Below are 8,306 nucleotides of genomic sequence, written 5' to 3' on the forward strand. Positions count from 1 at the left end.
AGCATAAAGTATTTACACCTCTACAGCATCATTTCTGCTCAGCAAAACCCTAACTTGGCACTGCAGCCTTCCCTCCCCCACTCTCACTGCCTCCATTGTTTCCCTAACATTTGTTCATCTCCCGTCTATTATTTTTTATTTCTGCCTTTTCATTTACTTTCTCACTGATATCTGCACTTCTATTTTAGTACCCTTATCTTTTTTTAGTGAACAAGGTCACAAGTGAGAGTGGGCTTTGGCAATTCCAACATTATCCGGCTGACGTTAATTGACATCATGGAACTGTTGGCAGTGTCATGGCAGCCCCTCTGCAAATGCACACGTATTAAATGTCTCAGATACAATTTCAGTTTGTGCCCGGGACAAAAAATGCAGCACTGGGATATGAACTATGGCAGAGACCTGCTGGTCATGAACACAGTGACACTTTGAGATCCTGTTCCCACAGGTGTGCAGAAAAGGTGACTCCTAAGGCACTAGTTTGGCAGGTGGGTTTGTGTCCCAGTTTTGTGCCATACAGATTCTGACCCTGAGAGTATTCTCCACACTTAATGTTGTGCACTAAATACCTCTAGTACTCACCACAGTCAGGGATTAATCCACAGGTAAGATCAGGAACGTGTTTTTTTTCAAGATCAGGGAAATCACAAACTCAATTTCCAAGAAGTAACCCCTTTGATTCTGTGCCAGGGAATGTACTGCTAGGGAAACGAATTGTGGTAATATCGCTAATCTCTCTAAACAAAATAATTTTCAGAACTGTATGTTCCATTATACCAATTATATACCATTTTCTTATTATTCAGAAACATTATTACTAGCACAGAAGATTCACCAAAGAAAATGTTAGTAACTTGGTAATTATTTTTGTATGGAAAATTAACAGCTAAGTTATTAAAGAATATTCCTTTTTCAACATCTGAAAGATAGTGTGAAAAGCACTAAAAGACATGCTTTCAAATGGAGTATTGAAAAAGTTTTCTTTAGTGGAAGAAGAGTCTGTGCTCAAAAATAGAAACCCTGGGTGAAAATGTCACAGCCACCACTTGCTATTGAGTAACACAACAGTGTCTCGAACCCAACCACAGGTGACAGAGCAGGAGAGCTACAGGTGTGTGAAATGTGAGTTGTCCTGATACTGCAATATTTATATATTAAATGAACAAGTTATTGTGTACCTACCTGTCAAAACTGAGTTCAGATTTCCCATCATTTCTATATCAATGCCATTTTTCTTGGTTTTATTTGAAAATAGACTTCAGTTTGCCTCAGAATTTTGAACACATTTTCTTTCATGTTTGAAGGTTCCCTTGCTATGGCATATTCCAAAGAGGGAAAGCCAACTCCCACAGCAGGGGTCGAGCCTCTCTTGGACAGACTGCCAGCGAGCTTGCAATTATATTTTTGGTTACTGCATTTTGCACTTGGGTAATTTTTTAAGATAAAGGCTAATTTTGTCTGTCCCTTCTGTTTGCATTTAGAGATTTTCCCCTTGCTTTCGTGCTGCTCTTCAACAGCTGCTCTGTTTTGCTCATGCACAGGAACCAGGGGCACGCTGGTTCTGAGCTGAGCTCTGTGAAGCCTCCTACATATCCAGCAACCCCCATTCTCACATTCCAGGATGGAATTCAGTCACAGATGGGACTCACTGGGGGTTTGTCATACAAAAGCCCACATCAGTCAAAACCCCCTCAGTCTGTGTCAAAGGCCATCACGTAGGCCCTGCTCCAGAACAGTGTCACAAGTGTTTCACACCTTCACACCTCTCAGCCCCATCTTTGTACCTCACAGGCTCTGTTTTTGGTTAGGTAGGCTTTTGTCGAGTACACCAAGAGTCTGGATGTGTAAAATTGGGAATTAATAATGCAGCAATGCCAGTGGCTGGCATGTCCAGACCTGTTGGCTTTCATGGGACTATTCAACTGTGCAAACTAAAATAGGCACGGCAGTGTTTGCCAGCTCAAACTCCAGAGCCAAAACAAGGAGCTCATTAAGAGCAAACACTGGTCCTGGCACTGCAGTTGTGCTTTACAGACCCAGCCGAAGATCAAGCACCAGAAAAGCCCGACCTACAATTTAGACAAAATGGATCCAGGATTCCAACTTTCAGGCATGTACTGAGACCAAAATGTCAGCAAGGCAACAGGAACGGCTGGCCTGGGGCAATCATGGATTGTCCGATTAATGTACAAAGTCACAGAAATTTGGATTTTCCTGTGTTCATTATCTTCCTCAAAATATTCTGCAGCTATGTGAAAGGAACCTTGCTTTTATTTAACAGCCTTTCTCTGGTCAAATTCAATGAGTTAGGCCAAATAAAATCTTGGTTTTCCCATTGAAGCCTGTGTGCTGATGGAAGTGAGAGAAGATTCCCTGCTGTCCTGCATCCAGCATTGCTTTGAATAGCACAAGTGAGCAGTAGTAGGCTTAGAGTGACATAAAAAATGGACCCAAAATCCTGTTTCTTCAAACAGTGCAGAATTAAGTCTGCAGATTCCAAGACAAGTGTGTCTGTGGTGAGGCCTGAGTGACTGCAGTAGAGCCACAGCCCCTGGCAAGCAGAAGAAAATCTGGGCTCTTTCTAACTGTACAAATAATATCTTTTGCTATTATTTAGTCAGAAGGTGTTTCACCTCTGGTAGTACTAACCCAATGCTTGAGTAGCCTAGCTGAAACAGACTGACCTAATATGTTCAAACCATTTTCCAGAGTATCAACATTCCTGTCTAAAAACCACAGGACTGACATCTCTGCTAGCAGCCTTTATGAACTTTACACCTTGTGCAGAGAACCTGGGAAAAGGCTGGAGTGAAAGAGCTGTGCTTGGAGATCTGGGGAGTCCATTGGGGTGAAGCACTGAACATCCTGGAGGATGTCACTGCCTATACCACATTCTCTGGACAAGCAAACTGCTCCAGCTCCTGCATCTGCCAGTCTGGCACCTTTAATAAGTAATTAAATCACACTGTGGACGTGAATACGTTCTTGGATAAATAATAAATGACAGCTCTCACACTGGCACGCGAGCACACAGGCATACCCAGGGCAGGAAATCACACACAGCATTTCATTTGTTGCTAATTTATCTGTAACAAAGTGAGGAAGATGCCCTGGGGACTGGTGACTAACAAGGAGCATTGTTTATGCTACAAATCCCATCCGGTTATTAGGCTTTGAAAAGTGCTTTGTTTAGCTTATCAGTGCTTCGGCAGGAATGCCAGGGGCAGTATTTCTGTTCTAAGTGTATTTCTGTTCCAATATTACTGACATATAAGAGGCTATGTGTTACCTGAGGGCTGAATATTTGGCTTGTGCTTCAGTGCCTTGTTGAATCAGGATCAGGATGGTGAACACTGCACAAAACCAAGCCCTGAACACATTTCCTTATCAATTTTACAGCATTAAGTTGAAGAACACCTTTACATAAATCAAACCTTTCTCAAGGACCATAGAACAGGACAAAGAATAAATACACTGTGGCATATAAATGCCCATCATTAAAAACTACCTCAACATGTTAGACCTTCTGCTTAAATTCTGCACTTCACTTAGGACGTGGACAAATTTGTATTACATAACCTAAGTCTGCTGTTATGCAATTCCAAAGTATCACAAGTGTCTGGCAAATTTTAGAGATGTTTCACAACAGCACTGATAAGCTGCTACTCTGTCAGATTTTTGGAAAAAGGTGATGTCAGGTGATCAAAATACCTACAGTGTGCCCTTGATTGAAGTTAATATTTAAAAATAGGAATGCAAGTTTTTTATTGGGCTCAGGTACCTTTTTAATGATGTTAAATGTATTTTAGGGGAGAAGATTTAGAAAGGTGGGCATTACTTTCAGATGGAAAAAAAATACATTTCATTACATAATTTATAATACCTGAGAGTCTCTTGCCAACTAAATTAATAATCGGCAAATAAAGGCAACTAAATTGGGCAATTAAATTATTAATTGGCAAATAAGGCATAGTTGGCCTGGCTGAATGATTCCATACCAACAGTGTCACTGACTCAGCTCCTCTCAAACATTTTTGCAAAGAGGAATAGCAAACTCAACCTCATGTAGGTTTCCTGGACACTGTAAGAAGTGTTCATTAGACTGATTAGGAATAAATAATTGAAGTATTTATTTAGACATTTTATCATTAGGTTCCTTTTGAAAAATCCATCTGAATCAATTCTTCCTTCTAAAATGTCCTGGTTTTAATTTGCTTATGATTAGTTTAGATCTGGATTGCCAAACCATGAGCTGTCCAGTGTAGCCTCTCTTGTCATCTGAACTGGCCTTGTAATTGAGCGTGGGAGCAGCTGCTCTCCTGCCAGAGCAAAGTGCCACTGTCACCCCTCCCTGACAACTTCAAACCTCACAGCAGGGGCTGCTTTACTGAGCAATGCCACGTGCTCATGGAAAAACCAATGAATGTTTGTGAGTGCTTGACCTGCTGAGGGCTTTTAAACTTTAATACCTCTCCTCAAAGATGCTGATGAGAACGGACTCACCACTGATGCTTTAGAGCTAAATTTCCTTGTGGTAAAACTGGAAGATGTTGTGAGCTGAGCTGTATCACAGAGATAAAGGTTTATACCCAGGAGCTTCTGGCTTCATAGCCAACAAACAGATCAGTGCTTCACGCCCTCCTTTTGTGGGAAAGAATTAAAAATGTATTCAATCTGGGGGCTGGGGTTTAGTACAATGGGCTTGGTTTTGTGGAGTTCTACTACTAGAATTATTTTCTGAAATGCACAGCTTTCATTTTTAGCCAAAAGATGTGTCCAGATCTGAAAAGCTCCTTTTTCCAAAAATCTGACTGTCACAGTTTGAAAGCCTGGCGCCTGGTGAGGTACCTACATAAAGAATTCCTTTGCAAATCTGACCTCTGGAAATGTGACCTCAGTGAACACTTGTGCTGTGCAGTGAGAAAGGAATAGAAACATAAGGATCTGACTCCTGAAAAACTTTAAGGCTTTCTCTGGATCTTTGAATTCTAAGTCTGTTTTTCAGAATAATTTGCTTCTGAATTTGGAGTTTAGTTTTGGTTGGGCTTTTTTCATTTAATTTCCTCACAAGGAATTAAGTTGACTTCTACTGGACTAAACATTTTATCATTCAGTTCTGGCAGAGGAGTTCCAACAACATATGGGTTAGAACCACCAAAGGCCAAATCCACCCAGATCCAAATATAAGACTGTGAAATAGTCATTCCTAAGGGCACTTGCAAAGTTTCCAGCCTAAAATGTTAGGAGCACTGACAATTTTAATAGTGCTGTTTGAAATAACACACAGAATTACTGCATGAGAGGAAGCTCCCTAAAAATTTGTCATTTTAGGCAAAGTCACACTAAATATTTTATTTTGTTAGGACTGTTTAGTGCCATCAAAACCTCAAAGCCTCATAACACAAAGACTGACTGCCATAATCAATCTCTAATTCAATCATAGTTCAAATGTTCAAAGGCCAGCTCAGGATTTTGGAAGGGGTAAATTAGTTCTGGCAGCCTTACAGCAATCTCAGATATCATCTGTCTTCTTCTATCAGATCCTGCTGGGTGGGCCCCTCATAATCATTGATGCTGGTTAGAGCCAGCTCCAGCATCATTGGGAGTGCTTGGACTCAATAAATCAGAAATTTGATTATGTGCAGATAATCTATTAAAAATAGATCAGCTGAAGGTGACCCCGAGTCCCCTTTTCTTCCCAAATGCTCTGTTCACGCAACTGGAGGAAAGTAAAAAAAAACCAGGTAAAACCAGGCCCACCTTGCCTTGGGACCTGCTGGACTCAGCAATTCCTAGCAGCCATAAGAATGTGCATGGCTTTACTGTGCATGTAAGGAACTGCCTGGTTTTGCTCCCTCTGGATCTGCTACCCCTGGTCATCCTGCAAGAGCTGATGGAGTTTCCCACCTTGCTTCACTCAATCAATGAGAGATCACAAGGAAATTAAAAATGTGGTGTCACAATCCTGGATTTGAATGATGATTGAATGATTTTTATTCTTCCTACACACACACACACATATTATTCACACAGTGCAGGATCACTGCCTGGATCTTTGCTGTAATTCCTAGTCCTAATCAAATGCTCTGGGAGCAGAGCTTGAGCATCAGCAGGGTCTCCACAGGTCCTTGCACTCAAGCTGAGGAGTTTCCAGCCCCTCTGCCTGGTGCCTGAGCTCAGCAGCCAGAACTGGTATCATCAGCAACACTACATATTCCATTTTTCTGTTTTCTGAGCAGCACAAACTCTCTTTCTGCAGACTTGCTCATGAGTCATCTGGAAATAAACCATAATCACTTGTCCCCTAGGAGTCATATATAAGTTAATTACTGTACAAGACAAGCTAATACAAAATACACAGGAGATTCCAACTTGTTGAGGTTGCAAAGGGCAAGGGAGCCTTTCAGAATTTCCACTGGTTACAGTCTGGGAATGCTGGGCTTCCCTTGACTCCATATCTATCACTTCCCTTGACTCCGTATCTATCACATAACCAGAAACACATTTTGTTCTCTTTGTTGTAGGAGACAAAGCTAAAGAAATGTGGGTGTTATTCCTGTGCACAAATAGAATAGATACCTAATGGGCTTGTGTGTGTGCAGTGTTTGTAAACACCACTGCTCTGGGCTGCAGCTGACAGAAACCATCAGTGCTTGTCCAGCTGAGAGGATGTTCTGGATCTGCACAGGAAGTCAGAATGGAATGGGATGTGCCAGATGGATTTCGGGTGCCACTGTGTGAAATAAAATCTGCTTGCCTGGAGTTCAGTGTCCTGGACTTGGATCTGACCATTGCTGTGGTGTCTCATTCCTACCCAGCTATCCTTTGCTGGGCTATTGTGTGGTTGTTATCTCTGCAGGAGAGAATCTTATCAGTGCAGGGAAAGGAAAATCTGAAAACAATGAAAAGGCCTTTGGCATCTGACATTTTTCTGTTGAGGATGGAAACAAATTCATTTATAACTTCACAGTAAAGGAGCAAGATTTTTCCCAGTAGTCATAGAAACACTATTGTTAAGGCTGGAAAAGCCCTTGAAATTCATTGAATCAAAGTTATTGCACATTATTTTAAAACTTCCAGTTGCTCTTATTTACAGACCCTCATTACAGGAGGAAAGAATGGTATGAATGGTGCTGATTTAAAATTTCCCATTTGATGAATTCATAGTGTTAGACCTGGCTCTGGCAAGAGACCTGGTTTCCTGAACACTCACCTGGATTCTTTTTGCCATTCAGCTTATGGTACAGAGAGAATCCCATTCTGGCATCCCAGGAAGGCAGAGAACACACCAGACTTTATTTCAGTACATTTAAGTGACAGATGCAACTGCAGAGGAGGAGGGAAACAGTGACAATTACTTCTGTGTGATATCTACACTGAGTTTCTGTGACTCTCTGCTAATCACAGTAAATTATTATTAACGAACTGAATATGTCAATCAAATTACTAATTTAGCGAAGACTGCACTACATCTCTCCCAGGAACCACAGCAACTCCAGCTGCCCCACCTGCCTCCACTGAGCCCCTCTCCCAGCAGAAACCAGCTGTGGGCTTTTATTCTGTGGGAAGTGTTCTGGACTGACAGTGCAGGCAGTGCTTACAGAGGCTGCTAAACAAGGCATTCTTCTGGCAGCAATCTCAAGGCCTGTGTAAGAACCAGGACTAAGCCCTTCTTCCCTGCAATTAATGTAGGTTCCCTCACTAGAAGCAGGAGAAATCCCATTTTGATATTCCCTGAAAAATCAGTATTTTTATTTGCTCATTGCTTTCACATCTGTAAGGTGCCGCTTTTGAAAAGCCCATGAAGTCTTAGGCTGCCAAAAAGTAACAGATGATCTCAGAGGATACTGTTAAATTACAATGCAAACTCGTGGAATGGGTAAAATGCACTAGAAAATCACACTATTTGTATTTGACTATGCAAAAAACCCCTAACCTATTACAAAAATCACAGTCCAATAATCACATTTGTAAGTGTGAAAGCTCGAGATGTAACAAACATGAAGTCTCATCTTCAAGCATGAACTCACTTCTGAGAAGACAGCTTGTCTTTTTAATCAGCAGCATAAAAATCCAGCTGTCCCATAAAATTAATTTCTATGGGTAAAAATCGGGAGTAGGACACACCAGGCTTAGGTCTGGTTCTGTCCCACATTCCTGCTTCCCATGTGAAACATTTGCCCAAAATAAAGCAGTGATCTGGGCATAATTACATTGGTTTGCAGTCCTGTAAAAGCTTTTTACACAAACAAAAGTAGTGGAAGTTCCATTTTAAACAATTCAGTAAGTTGGTTTCTAGTCATGCA

This window comes from Motacilla alba, chromosome 8 (genome assembly GCF_015832195.1).
Source record: "Motacilla alba alba isolate MOTALB_02 chromosome 8, Motacilla_alba_V1.0_pri, whole genome shotgun sequence".
In the NCBI taxonomy this organism is placed as follows: domain Eukaryota; kingdom Metazoa; phylum Chordata; class Aves; order Passeriformes; family Motacillidae; genus Motacilla; species Motacilla alba.